The sequence below is a fragment of the Rhea americana genome, unplaced genomic scaffold (assembly GCF_003343005.1).
Source record: "Rhea americana isolate MKP2758 unplaced genomic scaffold, rheAme1 scaffold_16, whole genome shotgun sequence".
Lineage (NCBI taxonomy): Eukaryota > Metazoa > Chordata > Aves > Rheiformes > Rheidae > Rhea > Rhea americana.
In genome coordinates, this window is record NW_028185705.1 from 7,718,181 (window position 1) to 7,744,888 (window position 26,708).

The 26,708-nt window shown below is 44.6% G+C and overlaps 1 protein-coding gene across 3 annotated transcripts in view; it reads left to right on the forward strand.

Annotated features, from left to right (window-relative positions):
* The window catches only part of CADPS (calcium dependent secretion activator), a 240,013-nt gene that overhangs the window by 21,127 nt on the left and 192,178 nt on the right, over positions 1–26,708 (forward strand). The gene's annotated exons all lie outside the window — the stretch shown is intronic.

Below are 26,708 nucleotides of genomic sequence, written 5' to 3' on the forward strand. Positions count from 1 at the left end.
AAGTCGCCTGTCCTAAACTGTTTGCAATAGATCTTGCAGCTATTCTTTCTTTCCTTACTTTGCAGTTCCCATTCCTAGTAACATAAGTGACCTTTCACTACCCAACTTGTTTGAAGGGTCTATTTCAGAAAACTAGCATTGCCTCCAAAATCAGATCTGTTTCTTGAAGCACTTTTGCTGTAAGAGTTTGGGTTGGCCCAGAGAGGATGACTTAAGTCATTACAGTCTGGTAYTTGTTCTGGCCCAGTGATGCCTAATACTTTTTGGCTTCTTTTACAGACCTTGCTCCTTACGGTGCATTGGCACTTGCATCCGGGAGAACACTGTCCTTGTGAAATCTTTGCTAGATGAGTTCCTCTCTTCACTCTTATGGCAGGGACATCATGAAAGAAAGTCATTTGCATTGTCACAGAATACAGTTTTCTGAAGCTGGAGCTGCACACAGAGTTGATGCTCATTCATTTCTAGCTGTATGCGTAGCTCTGGCTCTTTTTTAGTCTCGTCTATGGTATAAAAAAAGCTTGCTGAATTGTTTTGAAACTTCACAGCAGGAAATAGCTTTGTTTTTCATACTCTATCATGTTTGCCAGCACAGCTTGTGAGCTGTTTGCCAGAAATATGCATGTGGGTATAAATGCAGTAACTTCACGTGTATGATGGTTTTCCCATGAGTTCATGACTGCCTTGCAGAGGAGCACTGTAACTAATCCATGCTGGATCCATCTTCCAGGCTGTTTGTTGTTAGAATAAAGTGGGCAAGAAAGAGAATAGAGGAGCTGGGAAGAGATGGGAGAAAAGTGCTTATGTTGAAGGTCAGAGGCTGTTTGCTTTTGTTTAACTGAACTGCAAACAAGTGTGGATGGCGTCTGGTATCTGCTAGGGCACTTCCCACAGCAGCTATGAATACGATAAAGTGAGGGATCAGCATGTCCYAAGGGTGGGTGGAGATGGGGTAGCACGGGGTACCTGTGGTGAGCAGTCTGGACCACTGAGTTTGTGTGGTGTTTTCTACCTRGGGCCACTGGTGCGATGATGCTGGTGTGCAAGGATGCCTGGGGGCGGGGGGAGGTTGTTTTTGTCTTGTCTTTGCAGAAGCCCATCACTCAGATAACAAGCTGATGAACAAACCTCTCTAGTTTGATTGGAATAGGCCTATGAGCTTCCTGCCAGGGCTGTCCAGGAGCTCACAAGGCACAGCAAGCCTCAGACGAGCCAAGATGTCTATTTTGAAAGCCTCCTTTGCTGTGGTGGTATTGTGGGTTTGGGGATTTTGCTTTTATCTCAGAGAGAAACCAGTCAGGAAAGGAAATGTTCTTCAGTCCACGCTGAAAATAGCRCTGTAATTGTCTTCCTTCCTTTCTTAGAGAGCACCAGTGATTTTATTAATATCTCGTTAGATGCATAGGCTTAGAGGGCTATTACTAAGTTTACTTCAAGAAGTCTATTTGCTAGGGAGTTTTTCTAAGCTTTTTAGATACGAATTTTCAGAACCTGTCTGTTTTGGGGAAAGAAACACTAAAGATAAGGGCACACAAAGTCCCTTTTTTCTGGACTCCAAGCCAAGATGGAGATCTYTTATCTCCATAGCTCTTTAAAGCCAAGCATCATGAGGCTGAAACATGTGCAGCCTCAGCTCTCCTTGAGGCGTTGGTCTCTAGGATCATTTGGAGATTTGCACATTAGAAGAGTGCTGAACCAGTTGTGTTGTGCTGAGCTTCAGTGGAAAAGTATTTTTCTTAGCTGTGCTGAGTGGGCTCCAGTGCTCGATGCTGGGAATGTGACAGTTTGTCAGACACCTGCGCAGAGGGCTCACAAGTCAATATCTAGTTAGAGCAAATCCATGTGCCTGGCCTTCCTTTTCACTCTCTAATTGCCGCCTCCTTGCTTCCTATCTACATGCAGTAAGCAAGCTGCAGTGATAGTTAATTACTCTTCTGGGTCGAGTGCTGTATTATACTCTGTTCTGTCAATACTAATTGTTTTATAGAAATATGAAGTACCATTTTCCCTTCCCTCCAAGGACTTTGAGATGCAATGTGGGCTTTAATGATATCATTTGCCCTTCTGTCCGGTGTGAGCTGGAAAATGTTATCTCCCATTTAGAATGGACACTCAGTTGTCTTTTGGAGAGCTGCAAGTGCTCTGTTCTGCTTTTGGGGTCTGTTCCTGTACCTTTCCAGTAAAGCTGTTTACTGATACCTTGCCTGGGGGGGTTGTATTTATAGGCAATCAATCATAACCCAAGATCACAGTGACCGCTGTTGTCTGTACYGGTAAATCGATCGGCAGTCCTCCTTCATGCCACTCCTGAGTGGAGTTCCTTTTCTTTCTTTTCGGTCTTTAGTTCCATAAATAAATTGCACAGAAGACTAAACAAATGAAGAAGAGCTTGCATGTGAGCATCTCCTGAGAGTTCACACAGTATCACATAAGGATGGAGGAGAAAACTCCCCTTCTCGTGCGTTAAAATAAATTCAGCCCTTGGCTGAAAGGCCTCTGTGCTTGATTCAGCTGGCTTCAGTGACTGCTGTCATGGCAGGCATCCACAGATAATATTTCTTTGGGGGCTGAGGAGATCATAGTTTTGGATGTATGTTGATTGTTCTAGAATAAGGGCCAGATAAAAACATTCATTCATAGCTGGAGAAAGGCAAATTTAAATGCGCCACAGGTGTGTTCAACTTCAGGTTGCATGGTATGTTTGTAGTGACTGATGTTTTGCTGCTGTGTTCTGATTCTGTTTGCCTCACTGGAGGTTTTCTTGTTAACTTTGGTCATTAACAGTATTACAGAGAGCAGAATAAATTCCCAGGTGAATAACTAGTCTGTGCCAGGTAAGTGCTGTTGCAATGCAGAGAAAAGCTGCTAAAGCAGGGAACAGATCAATCTCTGGTTGTGGGAAAAGCCCCACCACAGGGCTGCCAGAGCCCTGATCCTCACGGCTTTGCTTACCCACTTCTTCCCATGGCAGCAGCGGGCAGCCTCAGAAATGAAATACAGGTGCCCGAGGTGCCAGTGCGATCTTAACGGGAGCAGCAGGCTCCCGTCCCCCGGCAGGGCAGGCAGGGAGGATGAGAGATGTCTCAGTGTTTTGCTCTGCAGCCCCCRCCTGCGCGGCACATAGCTCAGCATCGCTCGGCATAGCTGCCGATGCGCAGCACGCCTTTCTGACCAAGGCTTCGTCTGCTCTTAGCTGCTTATGCTGGACAAAGGGAGATGGGCTGTGAGAGGAACTGAGCAGAGCCAGACAGAAGATTTTATAGTATTCCTATATTTTTCCCAGGAGTCACAGGRTAGCACAACCCCTAATTCAACTTGATTTCAGAGACTATCCAATTTATGTTGATATTAACATTTCTTGGTGCTGTGATATGTTGTGGGGACTTCTGATGCAGTTTGAGCTGTGTGGCAAGCTGCACTGTGCTTGTCTTTTGGACTGAAGCRCTCCGCTTTGCGCGGATGAGCTCAGGCTGGGAGTGCCGAGAGCCAGGGAGCATCCACCGCAAGCAGTGGTGGATGTCAAAATGCAGCGCAGGTTCAAACCTACTCAGTCAGGGACTTGAAAAAGCCTGTTGCAGTATCCCTTCTGTTGTACCACGCAGGCTTGCTGAAGACTGCACGTAAATTCATCTCTGAAAACAGGTTTCTGGTCTCGGCCATAAATTTGATTACGGTTACGTTAGGGAAGATAAAGATAAGAAGCCAGGTCATTGCTTTAAATTTTAGCATTAAAGGTACAGTTCAACTGATTTCTAATCTTTTGACAGCAGCCGCAGTCAGACTGTGCATTTTTGTGCTCTGTAACTTTGCATGGAGCTACCGAGAACACAGATGCATTTCCTTTTGTTCTGGMCCTTGCACCTGATAACTCTCACTCTTACACTGCCGAAGGTGCTTGTTGCTGTTCCCCATCTCAGGGCCCCGCATGCTTTGGCAGGCTCCTGTCAGGTCCTCCCTCGGTCTTTCCTTTCTCCAGGCTGCGTTCGTTGCCCCTTGCGGCAGCAGCTCTCGTGGMAGGCAGCCTGGGAGGGCTGCGCTGATTTGTGCCGTGTCTCCGAGTCAGTCCAGCCTTCTCTGCAGCCCTCGGCGTGCCCTGTRTGAAACGCGTAGTGACCCTGATGTCTTCTGTAAACCCGTTTGTGCCGTACTGGTGAAATGTTCTATGAGCAGACCCAGGATGGCACTAAGAATACRCTTAGCTTAATATTCAGCTCTTGTTTTCATAAATCTTGGCATGAATTACAAATTCTTCTGTTAGTATTTGGGGGCTATTTCCTACAGTTCCTTATTAAAATGCATGTGTTTTTCCTCATTTAAAAAGATCATCTGTATCAAAAAGCTAATGATCACAATACCTGGCTTGCTTTTCACCAACAAAGATGACAGCAGTGATATAAATCATTATGCTGCTGATTGTAAAATTGCTACCTCCAGGCACGTCTTTATTTTAGGGCTGGGTTTTTTTGGCTGCCACAATTTACAAGAGAAAGACAGTTGGGAAATTTCTTCTTTAATACATAGTTTTCACAGCTATTAAGTCTCTTTATTGAGTCAAGCTGCTTTGACTGTGAGGCTGGAAAGAGCAGATAAAAAGTGCCTTTTTTTTCAATATGCAGCTGTGCATATAAGAGTATTGTGGCTTTCCGGAGGCAAGATAAAGTCATAAAGATTTCCTGGTGGGCTTTTGCCATTGCTCAGCTATTGTGCTCCTTGCTGCAACGGACAGTGAATAGCCTTTCTTCAGGACTTTTTGCTTATCTGTCGTAAGCCCACGTTCACCTTTCTGCAGTTGCAGCACTGCCGTTGTGTGACTGGGGGCCCTTCCAGCACTGAGGTGCAGCAGCTCCAACTGGACTAACACATGCAAGATCCTGCTGTGAATTTGGAGCCACGGTGATTCTAGTTTCTGTTTTTCAGAGTAAAATCCCAATGGGGGGTTGTAATGTAACATGGGTAAGGAAATGCTGAGAATTGATTTTCCTTTCATCTATGTGAGGAGCCTGTCTAGGAAAATCAGCAGCTGTAGAGAGTTTCAGAAATGCCACCATCTGCACACCTCCCAGACGTCCAAGGTCTGCACTCCATGAATGATGACAGCAGGCTCTATCAGGAATATGGCTTGTATTTAATTCTCTGTGCTACAGTCCCTTTAATCTAGGATTACATCCAGTTGTTTTCTTCATGCAGGATATATAATGTCAGATAAGAGCAAAAGCAGCTGGGAGAAGAAAAATGGCTTTGAACAGAGGCTGAAAACCTTGAGTATCTGTAGATGCCTTTGTCAGAGGCGTGAACATATCTCACAGAAGTCCAGGCAGGTGCATGGACTGACAGGACCCTCTGTCTTTGATAGATGAAGACCCTGGAAAGGCAACCAGTTGCAAATGAAATGGTAATTGCTTTCCTCTCACTGAATGAAATCTTCTCTGAGGCGATTACACAGATTAAAGCTTCCCACTGCAATGTACCGGAATAAATATAGCCCGTGCCTCTTAYGGGGAGTGCTGCAGAATGCTTTCTGTCTGCTGGCTGCACCATCCTGTGCTGCTGGAAGAGGGTACTGCATTTTACGTTGTTCTGGTTGTGCCGTTCAGCTGCAGCAGTGGACCTTGGAAGGAAGAAGTTGTGTTTGTTGCATATTAAGTTGAACTCATGAGAGGTGTTTGCTTATGATATGTATGGAGGTACAGAGAATGGGAAATCATCATGAAATGCGTGAGGGGCTAAAGATTTGCTGAGTGCTCTGACATCCCTTTGTGGAATATGCCACAGATTTGGGAGTGCAAACAATATAAAACTGGAAAACAATTTGCATTTGCACAGAACCTTTTTAGAACAGTTTTACCACTCTTCAGCCGAAACATGTACAACAGAGTTCATCACAGGCACTTGCTTCTTGTCTGCCCAAGGAATATGCTTACAGCTTAGCTGCTTGCAAACCAGATATGTTCTTGGTTCACTTGGAGCAAAAACTGTCCTCAACCACCTGGAAAATGAAGCTGTTCTAAAGCCAAGGATACAGCATGGGCTGGCCTTGGGTTGCTGATAGAGCTGTAGTCAAGTATAGGGATTGTGTAAAAATAGTACTAGAAAGACCTGAGGCCATCAGATAGTCCACCTGCCTCAAGGCAGGATCAACTGTGCTTTGGTCATTCCTGGCAGATATTTGTTCAGCTTGACCTACCAGGTCTCCAGTGATGTGGTGACGCAGACCCTTGGGCCATCTCTTCCTGGACTTCCTTAGTATTAAACACTTTTTCCCAGTATCCAAACTGGCTGGCTCCTGTGCCACAGTAAACACCTTTAATTTCTTGTCATGAGCATGAAGAATAAATTATTTTGTCTTGTGCAACAGACTGTTGTATACTTTGAAGACTTATTGGATGTTCTTAGCCTCCTCTTCCTGAGGAGGGCTCTCTGCAGGATTTTGTTTGTTTTTAAAAGCACTTTGGGACTCGACTCGCTTGTGCTCAGCCTGCAGTCTGCTCTGCTGACAGCTGAATAACATTGTAAAATGACTTAATGCAACCCCAGCTATGCACCGCAAGTGTTAAGTTAACCCATTGCCCAGAATAATGGGTGTTTTGTGCCAACTTAATAGTTGGTAGTAGAAGCCATTTCAACCAAGGTATAAGGGAGACTTTGCCATGCCTACACAAAATCGTTTTCCTTGCTTATCACAGCATGATTTAACTACCTTGCATTATTAGTGCTGTTCGTTATGTCATATGCTATATAATTCTAAGTACAGCATGTGCATGGTAGGCACATAACACAAATTAAAAATCTCTGAAGTACAGAAGTAGTGGATGTGAGAGTCATTATGATCTTTTTCCACTCTAATTAGCTCATTTATTCCCCCCCCCCCCCAAAAAAAAAAAAAAAACCAAAAAAAAAAAAAAAGGAGGGGAGAGGGAGAGTAAAAGAGTCCACTCAGGCAAGAGTGTAGTTAAAGATACTATGGTGTGTGGACTTGGGCACGGCACAAAGCTATGTCTCTTCTGTACAGCAGTTTTCAACCATTAAGAGCCCGGCTTTTCTAAAGCTAGTGGAAAACCTCACGTGGGCAAGCACAGGTACGCTGGGGTGGATGTCCTCTCRCTCCCCCGTGCCCGTCTTGTCCAGACCTGTCGGTGTGAGCCTGGCCTCTCGAAGTCCCACCATGTGTCGTGCTTGCTGTGACCGCTGCCTTGAGAGCCTGGTGCCACCTGAACACTGCGGATGTGATGTGAAACAGCGAGTTACAAGCACCTCGGGGCAAGAATTGTTTTGTTTTTGTTACTGCCRTTCTACAGCAGTGTAAGAAGGCCGTGATATTCCAGTTATGGACAGCAAAATCAAACGGGTTACAGCCAGCAAAGCCTGGAGCTGATCTGGCGGCGAGTGGGACAAGGCAGTTCCTTGGAAAGCACAGCCTGCCGTAGAGTCATTTGAAACTGAAGAGAGCTGAGTGCACTGTAGGGAAGCGTTCAGTAGTGCTTTGGATTGTGAAAACGATTTTAACACCATCAACTGGTACCAAATGAATCAGCAGGAAAAAAGTTTTTCTCTGGCGCAGGGCTAGTTAGTTTAATTAAAGGTCTCCTTGCTCTCTGTGCTGCCCATTGCTGTCTATGGAGAGCTGATCAGGAATGAGTGGTTGGAGGTGCTGCGGAGACGCGTRAAACTGGCAGGGAGGCTGTTCTGAGACCTGGCACTTCTGCTGCAAATTGCAAGGACCAAGGATATGCCAGTGATTTGCTTGGCTAGTATGACATSCTTCATAAACAACCACTACAGGCTAAACACCTGTTTATTAAACTTTTTTGAAGAAAATAACCTTGACATCAAGGTTTATCCATTCTCCCAGGACTGTTTTGTATCTAGCTCTTTCTCTAATATATCAAAATCCATATTTATGTCTCTGAGCTGAATTTTATCTAGGCTTTTGTATATCCAAAATTATACCTTTGCTATGGGCAAGCAAAAACTTTAGAAAAGTGACAAACGAAGTTCCATGTGGGACTAACTGCATGAGGTTCAAAAGGATAGAGAAGCTAGCAATTTTTGTGGCAAAACCCAGTGTTGCAGGGAGAGATGTCTGTTCTATAAAGATGCTGAAAAGAAGATACTCTTTTTTTAAAGAGCCGAAGTCTGTTTTTGAGGGGTCAAGCCTTGGAGAAGGAAATATTCTCACTGCAGAGTTGAGAAACTGGTGTGCTAGWTCTGAAGGATGGAAAATTCTCCCCAATCCCAGTTGTGGTCAGCTGATACCTAAAACATGAAATGAAGAGATTATTTTAGCTTCCCACACTCTTTTGCAGGGGCTTAGTTTTGAATTTCCAGTCCCCACGCTTTACTGCAGTAAATTCTCCCTGGGCTCACACAGTATCATCGAGGGGAGAGCCAGCTAAAAGAAACCAGCCTTCCCTTGAGTACTGACTATTTTAGCTTTTAATTTTGAAGGGGCAGCAGGAATGGACGTTGAAAGAAAATAAACCCAGCAAATGCCAAGGGTCAACAAGATGTATGAMTGCTTCAAGGTATAGCCTTAACTTACAGTATCAGTAGCAAAGCCAAGACTTCCCTCGTCATGTCCCCTGCAAACCAATTTTTTGAAGAGTTCAGCCTTTACTCTGTGCTCACACCCAGCTCCTGGTACATGCCAACAGCCATAAGAGCTGCCTCACCACTGTTCTGGTCTCTCCCTACATACATGGAGAACAGCAGAGAACAGTTTAAGACCTGTTTACTGGGGGCTAAGCCCATTTCCCTCTTCTGACCGAAAAAAAAAAAAAAAAAAAGATGGATTGTAACTTTTTAAATCACCGTTAACTATGGGTGTGAGCCCTGTTGTTGAGCAAGAATTTGCAAGAGGATGAGTGCTAAATGACTTTTAGTTACGGTTGTAATAGCAGACTCTTCTGTCTGGTCTATTAGACCACAATGAGGGGGACATAAATTAGTATGTTTAAAGTGGGATTTGTTCCCATAAAGATGCAACGATTGTGTAATTGCTGTCTATTAAAATCCAATGAAAATAAGACCAGCTATGTTTCCCCTGATGTAATGAATTTAAAAGATAAAGATAACACTGAATTATCTCTCTGAAACAGAGGTAGCCCCAGGTTGAACCCCATACCCTACATCTGGTACTGTGAGCAAAGGGTTATTAGTTTTCAATCAAAATCACTGTTTAGGAGATGCTAAGCCTCAAGGAGCCTGAAAATTGTAGGTGCAGAAACCAAGTATCTGAACCTGTGAGTTATACAACAAGGGCTTTACATACTACTCTGAAGAAGTTGTTCATAATCATTTAGCTGGGAAGCAGTAATAGTTCTTGATTGCTTGTTACAGTGCCGGGCAGTTAAAATTAGGTACAGCCAAAAACAACTTCTGATTCTAAGCCCTTGGTTTTTTGTACCTGTGGTTTTCTCATGRACCATCTTGTTATGCTTCTGTTGAGGATAGAAACACAGCCTCCTTGCCCCATCCGAAGGACCTGATCTGGGATAGCCATCTGTCTTGTCTCTAGCAATAGTTATTCCCAGAGCAGCTGCAAGAAATGCTACAAGGGATAGCTGGTTCCTTCTGACTTTGTCCCCACTTGTGCCTAGAAGTCACTTTGATCATGGGAGGAGGTATAATCCCGCGCTGTAACCTCACTTGCCATCTGCACCCCTCCTAATTCTGACTGCCCACCTCAGCCCTTTCTTGAAGCCTGCTGAACTCTGTGTCTTAGTGGGAGCCTCAGGTATTTTCTCATGCTTGCAGCAATGATTGTTTCCACAGTTCAGTTGCTGTGGCTGACCTAACGCAGTCGTTTACTTATCAAATGCAATCATCAAGATTTGGGGGGTTTTGGCTTCTTTACTGACACTGCTGTCGGTAGCTCCTATTAATGCTAATGGAAATGGTGTTCTGACAGCAGCAGCGCAACACCTCCTGCTTGGTGCGCTGTGCTGCCGGATGGCATGGTGCCACCGGGTTCACACGAACGGGGTTGCAGAGGTAATTCCTTGTGTACCACACTGAGATCCTACTGCAAGGGGTCTYGCTATGATTTCATACTCACTGTGCCGGCTTAATGTTCTGTTGCTTTCTTTTTTTGGGGAAGAGCCCATAAAATCTAAGGCATTGTGGAGGTTAATCTTTGTTCTACAGATGCCAAGAATAAAGGAAGAAAAGTCTTTATTTCTTTTGAATTTCAGCTTTTGAGATAGTGCTTCAAAGTATTGCTCCATCGCCCTCGGCAGCTACATAAAGCCATCTCTTTCCAGGAGTACAGCAGCGAGCCCTGAGGAGAAAACAGGCTGTGTAGCCCACCYAAACATCAACCCTTAGGCAACAGGATTCTTATACAGGCTTAGTAGAGGAGTACTTGACTACCAAACCAATTCAGAWGTCTTCTTGGTCTTGCAAACACGATGGTGGGTGCCTTGCTCTTACTGACTAATTTTGGGCTGGACTCAAGGTTGCTCAAGATGAGTGTCTTTAATCCATCATGTATTTTCTGTAAATGTCTCACTGGCTACTGGTCTGTCACGTGGCAAAGGCATCTATCTTTGTGGGTTTTTTCTGATGCYGTCTTCAGTTTCTTTTCTTCCTAGTTGTATGCAAGTGAACTAGGATTTGTTTTACTCACTTAAATCACGTTTCTGTGACAATTGCCTTAGAAATTAATCACCAAAGCTTAGCTAAGTAGTGTATAGTTTGAAAAGAAATGGTCACAATGTAAAAGATTAAAGGAAATGAGAAATTCTGTTTGCCTCCTGCATTTAAGGACAGAAAATTATGTGGGAGAGAGAAGTGAAATTGCAAAGTTTAGAAGACATAGATACATTTCAAACAAAGAGTGATTTATGCCCATTAATTCTACATTTGGGCTTGGGAAGTTTTGCCTGGTGGGTGTGGGCAGAGGAACCGGATGATACTCGCTCTGTGATAAACACTCTGACTTTTGTGCCAGTGAGGAAAAAAAGTATCTTGGCTAAGACTGGAGTTGGCTGTTTGCTTCCCAGTTGGCAGTGAAACTTATGTTCTCAGGTGTCTCWTATTTCCAGCTCCACTGGCTTATTCTTTCCAAGATTTCCTTTGGGGGGAAATTTATTGCTGATTTCTATGCATGCTCTGGCAAACAATCTCTGGCTTTTTGAGCGTGCAGCCAGGGTTTTGTTTGGAAGCTGACAGCTTTCTCTCTCCTGCGTATGTCAAGCCAAGCACCAAAGAGTGATAGGAACTGAATCAGAGGTGGTACAAAGTTTCACACAGATTTGTCCTTCTCCTGTTAGTGTGGGCAGGATACTTGCCCACTCAAGTAACCGTCTTGTGCAGTTCTCTGAAGTTTGGAAAGTGCAGATGAGCTGAATAGCAATATAGTGCTGCCGTCCTCAAAAGAAGTATATGCTTCTGTGCAGCTGCAGCTGCTCCGAGAGGTATGGCCTCGTTCGTGCTGCCGGCTGATGTTTTCCTTTTGCGCACACCCCAGCCTTGGTGGGGTTTCTGAGAGAAACCTATGTTTGGTGGCCGTTCTATGGTTGATCCCCGCTCTGTTGCTGTGTTTGGAGGCCCAAACACAGGACTCGCGTGAACTAACAAAGCGGATGCTCTGTTTTCTATCAGTGCCTGGCTTTTGTCGTCTTCCCAAAGGCTGCGTGCTAACACCTGGTGTGCAGCGGCTCAGAGCTCCCCCAGTACTTTGTTCTGCAGGCCTCTCTTCCCTTCGAGCAGCACGTCTCCTCCCTCTAGCAGCTGCCAGGGAAGCTTGTTGTTGTTATCCAGAATGGGTGAGAAGGCACTTGTCTTCAAGAYAACCGTCAATCAATGCCGCCTTCTCAACAAGCCTGTGTGGGCCACTACTGCAGTATGTCGTACTGCCACATGCTTACGGAGAGGTGGTATCTGGCTGTGCAAATGTGCACTAGTCATTTAGCACAAGGACCAAAGCCTTGAATTCATCCCAGTCTAATGTTTTGGGGCACTCTTGGGTAAACAACTGGATTGTCAGATCCTCAGTTCTGCAGCTTTTATTCTGGCAGCCTTTAAGATTGATATTTTTCCTTTCAATTTATACAGGTTAGTTATCTGTAATTCTTTTGTGTAGGCTGAGGTTTCTAATAGGAGTGTTCAAGTAAAAAGCACGCTGTAGGCTGAGGTGAAGTAGAGTTGCTGGGACTGTGTGTGCATATAAAAAGTGTAGTGTGGGCATCTGTTTTGCCAGCAGTATAATCAGAGCACACACAGTCCTGCAGTCCGGCAGAACTTCCACCGAGCTCGAGGTTTTAGCACCTGCACAAACCTGCTCCCAAGGTATAGCATGTTCCTCGTGCTTGCTGAGAGGAGGCAAACAGCAGAGTAGTGATTCAACACATGTTTATTTTTAGGGTTTGTTTTCCTCCTTTTCATGTTTTTGACTTCTGTGGTATCAATGAGTCCTTCCAGGGAATTTGGGAACAGAACTGGAGCTCCAGGATGGAGAGCACTGTAGGCAAATTCTAGCACAGCTGCCTTTTACAAGGAATGATTTGATTCTGTCTGTTTTTTTCCTTCCTTCTGTAGGCCCACATGTTTTCTGCTCATACAAACACTGCTCTGAAATTATATGCTTCAAATCCACGATAGCTATCCTGCTTTTTGTGGGGCTTTGAGCTTGCGCTCTCAGTATACAAACTCATTACCAGATGTAATAGCAGGCAGTTCTTCCCTCCTGCCCTTTAGGACCATGCTCTGTTTACTCTGCACGCAGCCAACTTTCATCCCTCCTTCTGCTGTTCTTTCGGCCAGTAATAAGGAGGGCATAAGAGTTCTGATTTTGGGGCTTGGGCTGTATATGCTGGTGTGATTAAGAGAGTATTTGCTCCGTCTGTTACATTGCACTGCTTTCATAAGATCAGCTTGCAATTCTTTTTGTCCTTGTGCTGAACCCTTTCTGAATTTGAAGGTGTGGCAGCTGTGAACTGCAGCAAGTAAGGAGAGAAAACCCCTGTTTTACCAAATAGTGGTGTGTCGCTGTCCGGTGAAGGAGGGGAGCAGGGAACAGTAACCCTCCCAGCAGGCATGACCAGAGCTCATCACCTGAAGCCCTTAGAAATATCCCTGCCTCAAGCTCAAAAAAGAAGAGAGAATCTCTTCTTTTCTGAGACTGTCTTCAATATACTACATTGCACAGGAATAATTAGAACAGCTTCCCCTGCTTTAAATGAGAAATTCCTTAATGTATAGCTGTATGTTTTTTTGCGAAGAATCTTCCTGTAGGGTCGTGCACAACTATTGTGTTGAAAATTGCCAGAGTTTAGGTAGTTAATATATAAAATTATACCAAACTTGTTTTTGCTGGATTTGCTAGAATAGCTGAGTGTTTTCAACTGGTATCTCACCATTGGCTGAAAAAGGTACTACCGCTATTTATGTTTTTTTGACTTCCAACTTACGAGAGTGTTCTTCTGTCTCCAGGCGTTTCCTGCCACAGCTGTGTTACAGGTGTGTGCTGGGGAGGTGAATTGGACTGGACCAGATTTGGCTGCTTTTACTCATGTAGAGAGGGTCTTTGTCCCACAGAGCCAACATGAGGTGTCTTTGCAGTTGTGTCCTGCCACGTGAGTGTGGATTGCTGGTTCTGGATCATGGAAAGCAGCTTTCAGGGTGTTATTTAGTTCTAAATAAACTTAGCAGGAGGTGAATGGCAAAAGAAAAACAACATGACAGCCAGAGGCCCCAAGGGAGGAGGGATATTTATTGAGGAGACCTAGGATGTCCCCCCATCAGTTGTCCCTGGGGATGGTTCAAGAGCGTGTTGGTTACAGCATTGCTCTTCCCCTTTCATGGATGTCTGTAATCTAGCTGAAACCTYCCAAGTGCTTCACTCAGAGCAGGCTGCTATAGAGGGACTCACGGGCGAGTTTTCCCTTGGGAGGATCCTTGCAGGGCTCCCATCACCWTTTCAGTAGTATTGATGAGCAGTCGTCTGCAACTGAGCTGGGGGTAAGCTGGCTCTAGCCCTAGCAGGCCTCCCCTCTGCTTTTTCTTCTCTCCCAGTGGCTTCTGCTGGCTTTCTCTGAYGAGAGCTCCACACCTAATTTCATGCAAGCAGCTGATCGTCTGCTCTGTGGGACCTGTGGCCTCACTGCATGTGAGCTTTATGTACACTGTGGTAAATTTTATTTGCCGTAGCTACGTTACATTTTTATTTACAGCACAAAATTGAGTAATGGCAGTGCTTGCTCCAGCCTTTCCTGTTGAGTCAGAGCGTTCTGAGCCTGGGAACGGGCATGAGGTAGACTAGATTTGGGGGGCCATGTCCTTATGGGGCTCTCTCACCCCATCTCTTTGCCTCAGAAAATTCACAAGATGACCTGCCCCTTTCATCTTCAGCCTTCTGTTATAAACTGTATCCAAAGACTAAGGCTCTGAGAAAAATGGCTATTTTTAACAGTGCCTTTCCATTTATTAAAAGAAAAGATCACCCTCATGAAAAATGTTATTGCAAATAACATTCCCTAATAAAACATTCTTTCTCAACTATTTCAGCTACCTGTAAGCCACCATACAAAGGTATATTCCTGTGTCCCTGAATCTCTGACCAAGTATGGGCATGGAAAGTTGAAATGCTCTGTTTGCTARCAGTAGTTTGCTGCCTCACAGAAAACTACCTTTTGCTTTTTACCAAACTTTCTTCCAAATCCAAACAACGTGGCCTTGCAAAATAGGAGATTACTCATTTTAGCAGGAAATGTTAGGAGGAGGAGGGAGATGCACTACGATTTCGCACCTCTTTCTCTCTCGCTCTCTCTTTTTTAATCTAGAAATGAATTCTGTTCTGGCTTGACTGTTTGAACCTTTTTCAAGTCCTGTCTGAAGGAGACAGCTTATCTTTTACCAGATTGGAGATTTTTTTGGCTCTTAAACAGATTTTCTTAAAATCTGAGATGTTTCCTKGAAATCATAGAACATTCACAGAATAAAGGAAAGTTTCGAACAAGATATTGTACTTAGCCAGAACGCTAGAGCCTGGTAGGTAAGGTCTCTTGACAGAATGCTTTCACAATAGGCCTTATTTGGAAAAGAAAGATTKTTCAGATCTGGGCAATGGATGTGTTGGATGCTGTGTGAGGGAGGTTTAGTGTTAGACTTGTGTGCCTGGAAGCTTCTCCGTGTTTCTTGCTCTATTGTGCAGTCCAGTCAAAGATACTGCCTTCCCTGCTAACTTTGGCTGGCTGAAAAGAGCCCTTCCACAGYGACTGGGGACACACCAGGAGTCCTTTAGTCTCCATTCATTTGAGCATCTCTTTTGCTCAGCAAGAACTGTTTTTAAAATAGCTTGTGACATAGAGTCACAGTTTAATGATCAAAATGGTACAAAAATAACTTTCTAGCGATGGTGGACGTATATTTTTATAAAAGATAAGACACTGTGTTTTCTGTTTGCAGAGCTGAAATGATGGTAGGAAGTCTTTAGCTCCATTTGTTTTCAAATTTCAAACATTTTCAAGCCTTTATGCACTGCTGTGTATGTTAACCAGGCAGGAAGATTAACTTCTGCAGTATGTAAGGTCTACTTGGASTGGGAATACAAGATGAAAATAGTTCAAATACTGTTTTGAAAAAGTGTCTCTAAAAATAGCTTGYTTTTCTTATATAGCCCACCATCCTAGTCTGTGAGAGGCTCTCTGTCTTTTCATGCATATAGCCTCTTCTGGAGAGAAGTGAAGTGCTGTTATCCTCCTTATACAAATGGAAAATGAGGCACAAAAGAAGCAGAGGAGCAGGCTGTGGAAGAGTAAGGACTTGCATGGGTCCCAAGATGCTGCACTCCTCTAAATAGCACAGACCAACTTGTGGTYCCACCATGTCCTTCACCCACTTTTTGGATTCAGTTTATGGATATGTAGCTGGCTTTTGTGCCTGGGATCTCCTGATGGTCTTCAATCCAAGCACTGGATAGGCCARACCTTGCTTAGCCTCTGAAGTAGTCCAAGACCCAAAACACTCAGCTGGTGCCTGCAACAATACTGATTACTGATCTTCAGAGTGCTGTACTATCCAAGTAACACTGCCTAGGATGGTGGGAAAAGGCAGGCCAGTGCGAATTACTTGTCAGAAGAGGTTGGAAGTGTTGGAAGGATGTTCCTGGACACAGGGGCTCTGACTGCATGGGCACCATGTCATCATTTGTGAATGTAAATCTAAAGGCTTTGTAGAGCTCCTAGGGTATTTTGCACATAACTTTTTTTTTTTATCCTATAGTATCAACTGTCTATTGCAAATGATTTAACTGAGAGATTAAATGCATTTCTGAGACAGTAGTGGAACAACAGACTTAGACTTTTTGTGGCCACTGGGCCACAAAAGTGCAGCATCTGTACACYGTGCTGGCATTTTTACTTTCTCTTTCAGTAGGGCTGTAAAATATGAGTTTTGGAAGTTGTATTTGGAATATTCTGGAAGAAATACACATTCTAGTAGCGTAACAGCCAAGCCTGCCCCTGACATTTTCCAGAGGATACAGCATGAATGACTCACGGGAGGTGACCTGTGACATTCTCCAGCTCCAAACCATACCCTTTTAATGTGCAGCATACCATGGTCTTGAGGCACMAAAGGATGCAATGTAATGTCTCAGAAGCTGTGTCATGTCAACACTTATAAGCTTCATGACACTGTGTTGTTTTCCTTCCAAAGGAAAATGAGAAGAAATGAAAACATTACCTTGCAAGGCTGCCTGTAAAGCTCAAGAGGAGTTGGTAAATCTTCCCTTGATCCTTTATTCTGGTTCCTAAGTTTTTTGGGAGATCTCGGAACAGTTGGAGACCTTACCTACTGTGCTACTGTGCAGGCTAAGCCATCTCCGTTGCCTTAGGATAGAACTTCTAACCAAGTCAAAGCAAACATGACTTGACCTGCATCTCAGACCAAAGTCTTTTCTAGCACGGTTTTCTAGAGGAGGCCCCATAAGAGGCTGCATCAGTGGTGCACAAGACTTGTGGTTAGCCAGAAAGTTACTGGGGATCTACTGAGACCAGCTTGATTTGGGAGGGTGAAAGAGAGGTATTTGGGCAGGAGAGGGTGGGGAGAGGAAGAAAGCGAAAACAGCGAGAGGAGAGGAGGAGCCAGCTGCAATACCCAACTTGGAAGAGAGATCTCACAGGAATAAAAGGGATTTGTCTTTTGCCTTCGAGGTGTGCGGGAGATCCCCGGTGTGGGGGAACTTTGCATATATCTCTGCCCACTCATAGACAGCCTCTATTCTGTTTGCATTCTGGTTTATTCACTAACTGTATTTCTCTTGGTATTTTAATGGGTTTTTTTTGTTTGTTTTATTAACAGAATGGCTACATTTTACCATAGGGAGGGTGAAGCTGGGCTTTCTGCTGAAAATTAACTGTCTGCGGTGGTATATTTTACTCAGCAGAGCCTCCTAGGAAAGGCTCCAGTCACAGTAGAAATCACCAGGGAGGTTTCATAGAGCAGTAATCATCCCTTTGCGAATGCTCAGTTACTGGCCTAGTATTTTATCACTGCTATTTCTTGTTTGTACTTTGTGCTGGTTTCTCCCGTCTTTTGACATCAAAGTCATATTTTTATTAATCAGTAAAAATAGGAGCACATAGCTGTTTGATCATAGACAGAAAAATGCCCAGCAGGGCTAGCTGTCTGTTGGATCTATTGCAAACTTACTTTGCTAATGACTTACTTAGGTAAAATAAAATCAAAGTTGAGAGAAGATCCAAGTTTTCCATGCTGTTACTGAGTGGCTTCATCACAGGGCTATATGCATGCACACTACAACATAGAGCAGAGACCAGCCAGGTGCACCTCAGACCAGGAGAGAGAAACAGCACCAAAAGAAAACCTGTAGACAGGAGCAGAAGTTCCTGAAGCTGCTGAAGCTCTCCTTTCAATTGAGGATGTTTGATCCCATTGGAGAAGGGGCCACTTCAAAGGGGGAGATGCAGGGTTGGCACATGAGTGTTTGATGACCACCCTTGATAGAAGCAGGTAGTAGGTGAAGCAGGCAGTATTAAGGGATTGCTGGTATCTTTCTGTGTCCATAGCCAGATTTCCCCCATGGACAGGTTGCAGATAGGTGTTGCTGGGAAGGTGTCATGGAGAAGGTCATCAAGCCAAAGGCCAGGTCCCAGTTCCTGGCTGTGCTTTCTGCTTTCAGCATTGTGCGTTAGGCTAGTGTTTAGAAAGTCGGGGCAGCCATAGTAGCGTCATGTGTAGTTCATACGTGGTACAGAAGTCTGCTTATTCAGCACTGAATCACAGAAAAAAAATGTACTCGGGGTTTGAGAGGACAAGAAATAGTGTGTAAATATTTCGGAGAGAACTGTTTGGAGCCTATGCTTCCATCTGTGCTTATACATCTTTGAGGTCTGTCCTATGCAGAAGGGCTCGCTGCTAGTGGATGTAGTCTGGTGTAGTTGGAATGGGAGAGATCTGCTGTACTACAGCTAGAAGGTCTGTGCATGCACCTGGCCTAACCGATGGGATTGGTGCTCTGCCTTCCTGTTACTTATCCAGCAATATTGAAGCCTCTTTGAAGAAGAAACATTCCAGTAAGAGCAAAAATCWCTTGGCTCTCATTGCTCAATTGCTCAATTCAAAAACCTACTGCAGTTTGCCTGTAATAATAGAGGTAGTGAGAGATCCTGGGCAAAGAYCAAAGCTGATGCTGTGCTAGGGCACTGGCTGGGTGGTAACTCGATGGCAGAGCAGAGGAGGGGACTTACTTCCTCTGCAGGCAGATCTGACAGGTCAAGCAGCAGATTTTTTCCATCTCTTCAGTCATGTTGCTGAAGTGGGTCTTTACAGCTAGGCAAGGAAATGTCGTTTTTCTGTTGTCAGACTGCCCAAGTTTGAGGTCGATTCCATCTCTGCAAATCAGTGCTGGGGTGCTGTTTAAGGACCCAGCAGCTGTCTGCATTGCTAGTGCTCAAACCTAGCCTGATTTCTGCAGATGGGGCAGAGAGCATTGCTCCTTGGAGGAGCCCCATCACTCTGACCTATCCCCAGCATCACAAGTGGGCTCAGCTGGCAGAGCATGAGCTCCTGCAGATAGAAGAGGTTGTGTGGGCCCTTTGCTGCTCTGTGTGTGTGAACCCAGACACAGCAACAGCACAGTTGTTCTCGATGCAGCAAATGAACTGGGCACCTCTTCAGAGAGGGTGGAAGAAGCTACCTGATTTGGGGGTCAGGAGCATTGCTAGTGTATTTGTGGTTTGCCTTCCACAAGGAATGAGCATAGCTGGGGAGAGGACAGTCGGTGTGGATCCAGGGACCGAGGACAGACCTGGGCACACAGATGAGCCTTGCTGAGTGTCCTTAACAGTCTTCTGGGATACTCCTGATGTGATCTGAGAGGCTAAAGAAGCTATTGCAAATAGGAGTGTCCRTGTCCTTGCAGAAGAACTGCTACTGCTATTTGCCATGCAACAGGCAGAACTTCTTAGGGTGCTGGCAAGGGAAGCAGACCAGTGTGGTTCTCCGCAGTGACCATTACAAACAGCCTCCTCTGGCATCTCTGTCACCGGCACTAACCTCAGAGTAAGGAAAGCACCTGGAGGAGCTCCTGGCACGTTGGAATAGTGCTGCAGAGGGTAGTCAAGCAACCATGAACTGGGAATTGTATAGACAGCCAGAAGACAGTAGGTGTATACACAGTGATCCATGTACAGTCAGCTTGTAAGGGAAAAGCACAGACCAGCTTGGTAGCCCTGGCAGATGTGTTGTGGTTGTCAGAAACCAAAACATAGTGATCTCTTTCTGATAACAAGTATGAAACTTCTCTGAAATGACCAAAACTAAGTTGTTAGACACCTGTTAAAAGCTCCCCAAGACTGACAGTTAATACTACTCACTTATGTTGACAGCAAAACCCCAGTAATGTTCAGCAACTTGCAAAGCAACTGCAGATGCTTCTGCCCAGGAAAGTTTATAACGAGAAGACAAACACTGGGAATCTGAGTCACCCCCCCGTGTGGCCCTTTCCGCTGTTGGAGAGAAGGCAGCACCAGCACAGGGAGAATGTACTGGAATTTCTCGGGGCAGAATATGCTGTTTTGTTTTGCTTCTAGTCTCATGCCCTTTGCTGGGATGTCTGGGCATCTTTTGGGGACTCGGATGAGATTTTTAGGAGACTAGCCTGTGCAAGGCTTTTCAGAATCTGAAGCACCTACAGCTCCAGATTGTGAAGTTCCTGCTTGTCATTGCGCAAGTGAAGATCCATTAAAGAAGGCCCAACATACTTTGAGTCCTGATAGTGACTAACTGTAAAGGAATCAAAATGAGGAATATAGCAATTAAAAAGGCCTATTGAGAAGGAAGGGGATGCTGTGTTTTGGTGTCAAAAAAGAAGCCTAAAATCTGTTCTCCTGGACTGTGCTAACATACTGGTATCATCAGTGAAGGGGCAGGTGGAGAAGCTGGAGGCAATATTATCAGTGGAGATTTAGTTGCATGTGCAAATGTGATAAAAAAGCAGTGGCAGATGTGTTCTTGGGCATCTTCCCTCTGTTGCATAAGTTGAATGGTGGAGTTAAGCCCCCTTGGGTGATACCTTGTGTGGAGAATAGGATTGTTCCCTAAATAACTTCCCACTAGGGTTTGTATACCAGATGCCAGCACACAGGTGATCTGGCGTCCAGCTGCACATAGTTCATGTCATGGCCAGTTTTCTGACTGTGGAGGCAGTGATAATGAGGTACGTTTGTTAAGTTGCTTTGGTTTGTTTCTAAMTTACCTGATGCTGAGGAGTAATAAAATATTTATTAGGCATTACAAAACCAAGCCTGGGAAAAAAGCACACTGAGCAGTTGTGGTGGTACCAAAACAGCAGGTGTCCTAAGGAGAAAGGTTTTTAGTCTACTCTTATTCAGAGTTACATTTAATGTAAACTGATCAGTCGCAGACAAAAGACAGAGATGCTTGCTCTGGGAATTACCTGCAGTCTTCTGTTGAACTGCTTCTTGCAAGTCATAGGTGATACTGATCTGCTGAGAGGTTCTCAGTTCCTTACACAAAGCGTCTGTGGGGCAAAGGGCTGTCACTCTGTGTAAAATCTCTCCATGTAAATGAATGAACTACTGACTCCATTAGAAGCTAATTCAAGTCYTGATCATGTTTTGTGAATTAGCAAAATCTTGCCTTACTGAGGTCTTCTAGTCTGAGGTTTTCTTGTTTGAGGAAGGTTGATACATGTGCCCTTACTGGCTGGTTTTTGTACAGGTACAGTTGTGCATGGGATGCTCTACAGGCCTGAYGCTGACAAATGAGCAATTAAATAATACATGCCTTGTTTTGGCAGCGCAATCTAGAACGGCCTCTCCTTGCAAATCTGCTGTTGGATATCATGCAGTCATAACAAGGTGTAGGCTGAAAGGGTTGTCTGGAGGTCTCGAGTCCAGTCCCCCGCTCAAAGCAGCGCTACCTCCCAAGGTAGAGCAGGTTGCTCTGGGCCTTGTCCAGTCAGGTTTTGAAAATCTGCAGTGCTGCACTCTCTGGGACCCTGTCCACGGGGGGTGAACCACCCTCACTGCAAAACTAAGTGAGAACTCTTATGAAACTCCCCTTTCCATTAGCTTTCAAGGCATGTGTTCAGTATATACATCATAGAGAGCTTGGAAGGACAACTGTCCTGTGAGTGCAGGTCATCTTGTTTGCTTTGCACATACAGATTTGACATCGCTTTTTAAGTAAAAGTGTGAAAGTTTTGTAGAACATGATCTGGTGCAGAGCCCCTTCGAAGTTTAAAGGCATGTAAATCTGAGAGAAAGATTTGGCCCATCCATGATACAGTCAGGAGGGGAAATTTATACATGTGCACCCACACCCTCCCGCAGACTGCCCACACCGTTATTATGTGATACAGACTTAACTAGTGAGCTGTACTACTGTATTTATTCCTGTATACGCAGACATAGCAAAGCATTTTGGAAAGGGTGTGTATTAGTGAAGTATGCTGCGTATACCTTTTTTTTTTCAGGGACATATTCAGTGGCAAACAGCTCCTCTTTGTGATTTTTGTGCTCCTCTGCTGTAGGTGGAGGAGGCTGAAGACAACATGCAGAGATATATGCCCGCTGGTTGCTGGCTGGAATAGCTCTGGAGAAAGTGCCATGGCTCCATGCATTAGGGTTTGCATTCAGCTCTGAGTCAGATGAAATATATGCAAAATAACATACAGCATGAAAGCTTCTGCTGATCTTTCCTCCTGAGGAGGCTGGTGCACCATTTGCTACAGTCTGCCTCAGGCAAATTCAAGAAACTTCCTCCAACTTTTACTAGCCACCACAGTACTCCTGTTTAAGGTCTGAATCTTCACTTCTGTTCTGTGGGATTGCGTGTGAATTTATATTTGTATGCAGCTTCAGTGAGGCCCTGCCCTCTCCACCTAGGTAGATAGGTCGGTTGCACTGCTTGTGTTCCAAGCCCCTCCATGGAGGCTTGACCATAAATGCCTTAAAGTGTAACACTGGGACTGAAGATCTGTCCTGCCAGGAGTAGGGCTGCAGGCTGGGCAGTTTGGTACAGCCCCCCTCTCTCATTAAACTGATGCTGCCACAGAACATCGAAGCTGGGCTCTGGGAGGCTGTTCCCTTCCAGCTGCCAGGAGATGCATTTCTGAAATTAAGCTGCAATGCCTTTAGCATCTGATGGGGAAGCAGAGAGGAAGCACTGGTCCTTCTGAGCACAAAATTCACAGCAGGAATTAAAAACACAGCCCTGCCCAGCTCTTTGTACTAAAGGGCTGCTGACAGAGGTCAGCCACTGTCTAAATTGCAGCTAATTGGCTCTTGCTGAAAAAAAGTCTCTAGAACAGAGGGAGAGCAGGAGGTCACATCTTCCCGCTGCTCACAGTAATTTGTGACCTTGTCAGAACAGCTTTCTGGAGTGCTCAGGTCTGCACCCAGGCCATGGGACCTGGAGCAGCCCAGCCTCCAGCCTGTGTGGAGGGCAGCTCTTTCCAGGAGCTGGGTGGACGATCCAGGTGTGCAGCTCTATGTCTTCCTCAGATGCACCTTCAGCAAGCTGTCCGAGGCTAGCTGATGCCAGCTGGTTCAGCCCTCGGTTTGAGCATGCTGAGCCCCAAGGACAGYCTGAGATGACTGTCGTATGCTGCTCCATCCCTCCTCCTGGGCAGCCACATGATTGATAGAAGGAAGTGCTGTGCCATGGCAGCTCCAACTCCAGCCACAGTGTTGCACTAAAATTCAGGGTTGAAATGGCAGTACCAAACCAGGACGGCGCAGCTGAGTTATTCAGTGCAGACAAAACTGCATTAAAGGTGGCTTTAGGGAGAAATGAGCCCACTGGTAATCTTCTAACCAGGCTGAAATTGCGCCTGTATTAGCTACTCTGTATGGCAGCTCTAATCTCAGTGCTCCTTTTGTGTGCAAGCCTTGCTAGTTGTCATCAGAGGCTCTTGGAAGGCACTGGGTCACTGAGGTTCGTGTTGTCTCTAATATATAACAGAGCTGACCTTGACTGCAGTTTCAAGGAGATAACCCAGAACAAATAATAAAGAGAGGTTGTCTTCTRAGTTGCTTCAGGTTAATGTTAAATACCAAAGACCTACACTTAAGTCACCTACATGGAGCTTCTCACAGCCTGAACAGAAAAATTTGGAGAGTTTGGGCAGGAAATGGAATGCAAAGCGCATTGGGCAAGTTTCGTTTACCTGCGGGTCTGACCACCATCCACCACCCTCGTGGTTTGGACTTGCTGTACTGGTTATCTGCTTCTGTGCTGCAGAAGTTCCATTTAATAGGAACTAAGGAACTTAACRGGAATTTAACTTTGGCTAAGCTTGACTACATTCTTGATAACGTCCAAAACAGCAAAATGGACACAGATCAACAAGCTGGTGCTATTTTACAGTCCAGAGGCAGTGGAAAGCGGAGGATCCTGWTAGCTGTGGGTAGACTGGGCTGCAAACCCAATGCAGTCGGAGAGGCCCTGCTTTCCCCTGGATGTGGAAAATTCTTGCACAGAGCTTGGGGGTGAGGAGGAGGCAAGTGACACTCCAGTAGGGAAAAATCTGATGATTCATTTCCACAGCCCCCAGGAGGTCATGTGCAAGATGAGTATTGGTAGTTTCTAGGAATTTCAAGAGCATCAGTTGTTTTGAAGGTAGTCTATTCAATACCGAGAAAGGAGAAAATATTGCAGTTACGTAGGGTTATAGTTGAACAAGCCAAGACTTCTAGAAATTGCCCTTAAATAACATGGAAAAAAAAATAAATGCCATACACACATTGTCAATATCTCAAATGAAAAGTCAAGATGGAGCATGATTTTTGGGGGGTGGGGTGGGCGTTTTTTGTTATTTTTTTGGGGGGGGGGGTTAAACTACATTCTTCTTAGCTCAAAATATCTATGCTTTCTGTATATCTTTCCCTGCGCCTCAACGTGTGGATTCCAATGTTAGGTGTAGTTTTACTATTTCTTTCTTTGGTTTCTAGTAATCTCTGTTGTTCCATCGTTCCTGCCTGACATTCACGCCGGCTGCTGTTATGAAATCATCAATATGTTTAATTAATGTCCTGATTTTCTCCTCTTCCAGATAATTAAATGTTTAATAAAAACAGACCTAGCACCTTCACACAGCTGTCTCCCACTGGATCACTATATTGTCTCTGGCTTGTCTTATCTCTGATCTAGTTTTCTTTTCAATTTTCAGGACTTCCATCAAATCAAATAGGTTTGGAGCCTTTTTCATGTCTGATGATATGTGCATTGCTGAGGGCTCACGATGTTTAGAGTTGCTATTGGCAAATTCCCCAAAAGATTTCAGGTGCCTGACATGACAGATGGACTCTTATATCAAAAAATTAGATCCAGCCACCCTTAAAGCCAGAGCTTTCAGCCATGCTTTTTTCCAGGCTCATTGCAGACAGTGACGAAGGCTGAGGTGGGTCACTTTAGAGACACTGTGCCTGCTTCGGCCCCTGTGACTCATGTAAGCCTGAGCCTGGTTGCATATGTCAAACACTATGAAGCCTGAGCACTTTCTGGGCCATTGTTTTGGGGTAGGAATGACCCTTTTTTTCTAGCAGCTGCAGGGGCTATGAAGGTTGCTCCATGGTTTTCTTAAGCAGAGCATACTGAATTTTGCTTTATGTCAGTTTGAACCTCTCTGCATAAGCACCAGAATAAACTAACCCTGGATTATCACATCAAATTGCCATCGCTCACTAACCCTCCTCAGCATGRGGTTTCAGAATTAATTACCACTATTCATGATGTTCGTTCCTGCAGTCCCTGAACACTTCATGTGGTGCATCATCTAGATCTAGTGATACTTATCGTTGTGTTTTCCAAGTAGTCCCTCTCCTGTTTTTTATCGCTAGCTGTGTTTACCAGGCTTCATTACATTCCAGTTGTTTGGATCTCTGTAGTTTTTGATACATTATTCAAAGCCATTTGGACATTTTGAGCCGGTAATTTTATTTTTCTCTTCCATTCTAATGGGCTAATTTCTTCTGCTGCCATACTGTTGAAGTAAAGATGCTCCTCTTACTCTGCTCTAGCCCTTTTGGCTATTAGTAAATAATTATCCTAATTTTATTGCTGTCCTTTCCCTTTCTGATTGAAATTGTCATATATACATCTTGTGTGGTTCCTCCGTTTTTTCTAAACCGGTTCTTATCCTCGAACCTGAAGTTTTCACATACCAAAATGGACACAATTACAGTTGTACCCCTGCAGCCTTTTCAGCTTGAGTGTTATCTAAGGTATTATAATGGTATTGCAGGCATGTTACTTAGGTACCTGCCGTGGCTTTGTTTACGTTAAACGTTGAAGAGGCGTTTTTTTTTTTAAACTATATCTGTCTTTAAACTTGACATATAAATTGGCAATATAATGGTGCCTTATCCTGCAAGGCTGAAATAAACTCCTGTAAACCTTCTGTTGATGTCATACCAAAAACAGAACTGTCTTGTAAGGTTGTCAGCTCTATGCTGGACAGAAAGGGTTTTGTGCAGCAAAGAGAAAGCAGAARAAGTCCTTGTGTGGATAAGGAGGACAAGTTTGCTCTCAGATGTTTTGCTTGGCATTAAACAGTATTAAATTCTTTCACCACTGGTCCTGACTGGTGTTTCATATATGACAAGCTAAGAGAAATAAGCCGCCTAGGCAAGACCTGAGAGAAACTGCCTTTCTCATTCAAAAGATAAATTRCTTTACTTTACTCTTCTGTAGCTGATTTTAGGGTACTATTGTGCTTATCAACTGTTTCTAGACAGAGGAAGAGAAAGAGCTGCAAGCCTGGGTCGTGGCAGGGCTGGGTGTGTGCCCTGCTCACCAGAAAGGGAGGGCAACTGTGTGATTTCATAGCAGTACTGAAAACAAGAGGCACGGCCAAGACCGCTAACGACTGCCATCTTCTAAAGGCAATTTGCAAAGCTTCTAGTTCTATGATTAGATGTTTATCAGCCAACATCTAAAGGAGTTAAGGGCTAAATGAGGAAAAAAGTGCACTGAACAAATATCTTCCAAGCATACACACGACAGCTTACTTCTCATTTGGGTGGACGTGAAGCAGTAAGTCTTGTGTGCATTTAGTTGTTGTAAATTTGTTTAGAAATGATGTTCAGGGTAATTCTGGATGCTTATGACACTTTGAATCAATATGCCAGGGGGAGGAGTGCACACGTGTRTGTACCTACACATGGCTGATTCCTCATCTACTGCTGTCTCCAAAGGAGAGCAGAAATGTGTATCACAAA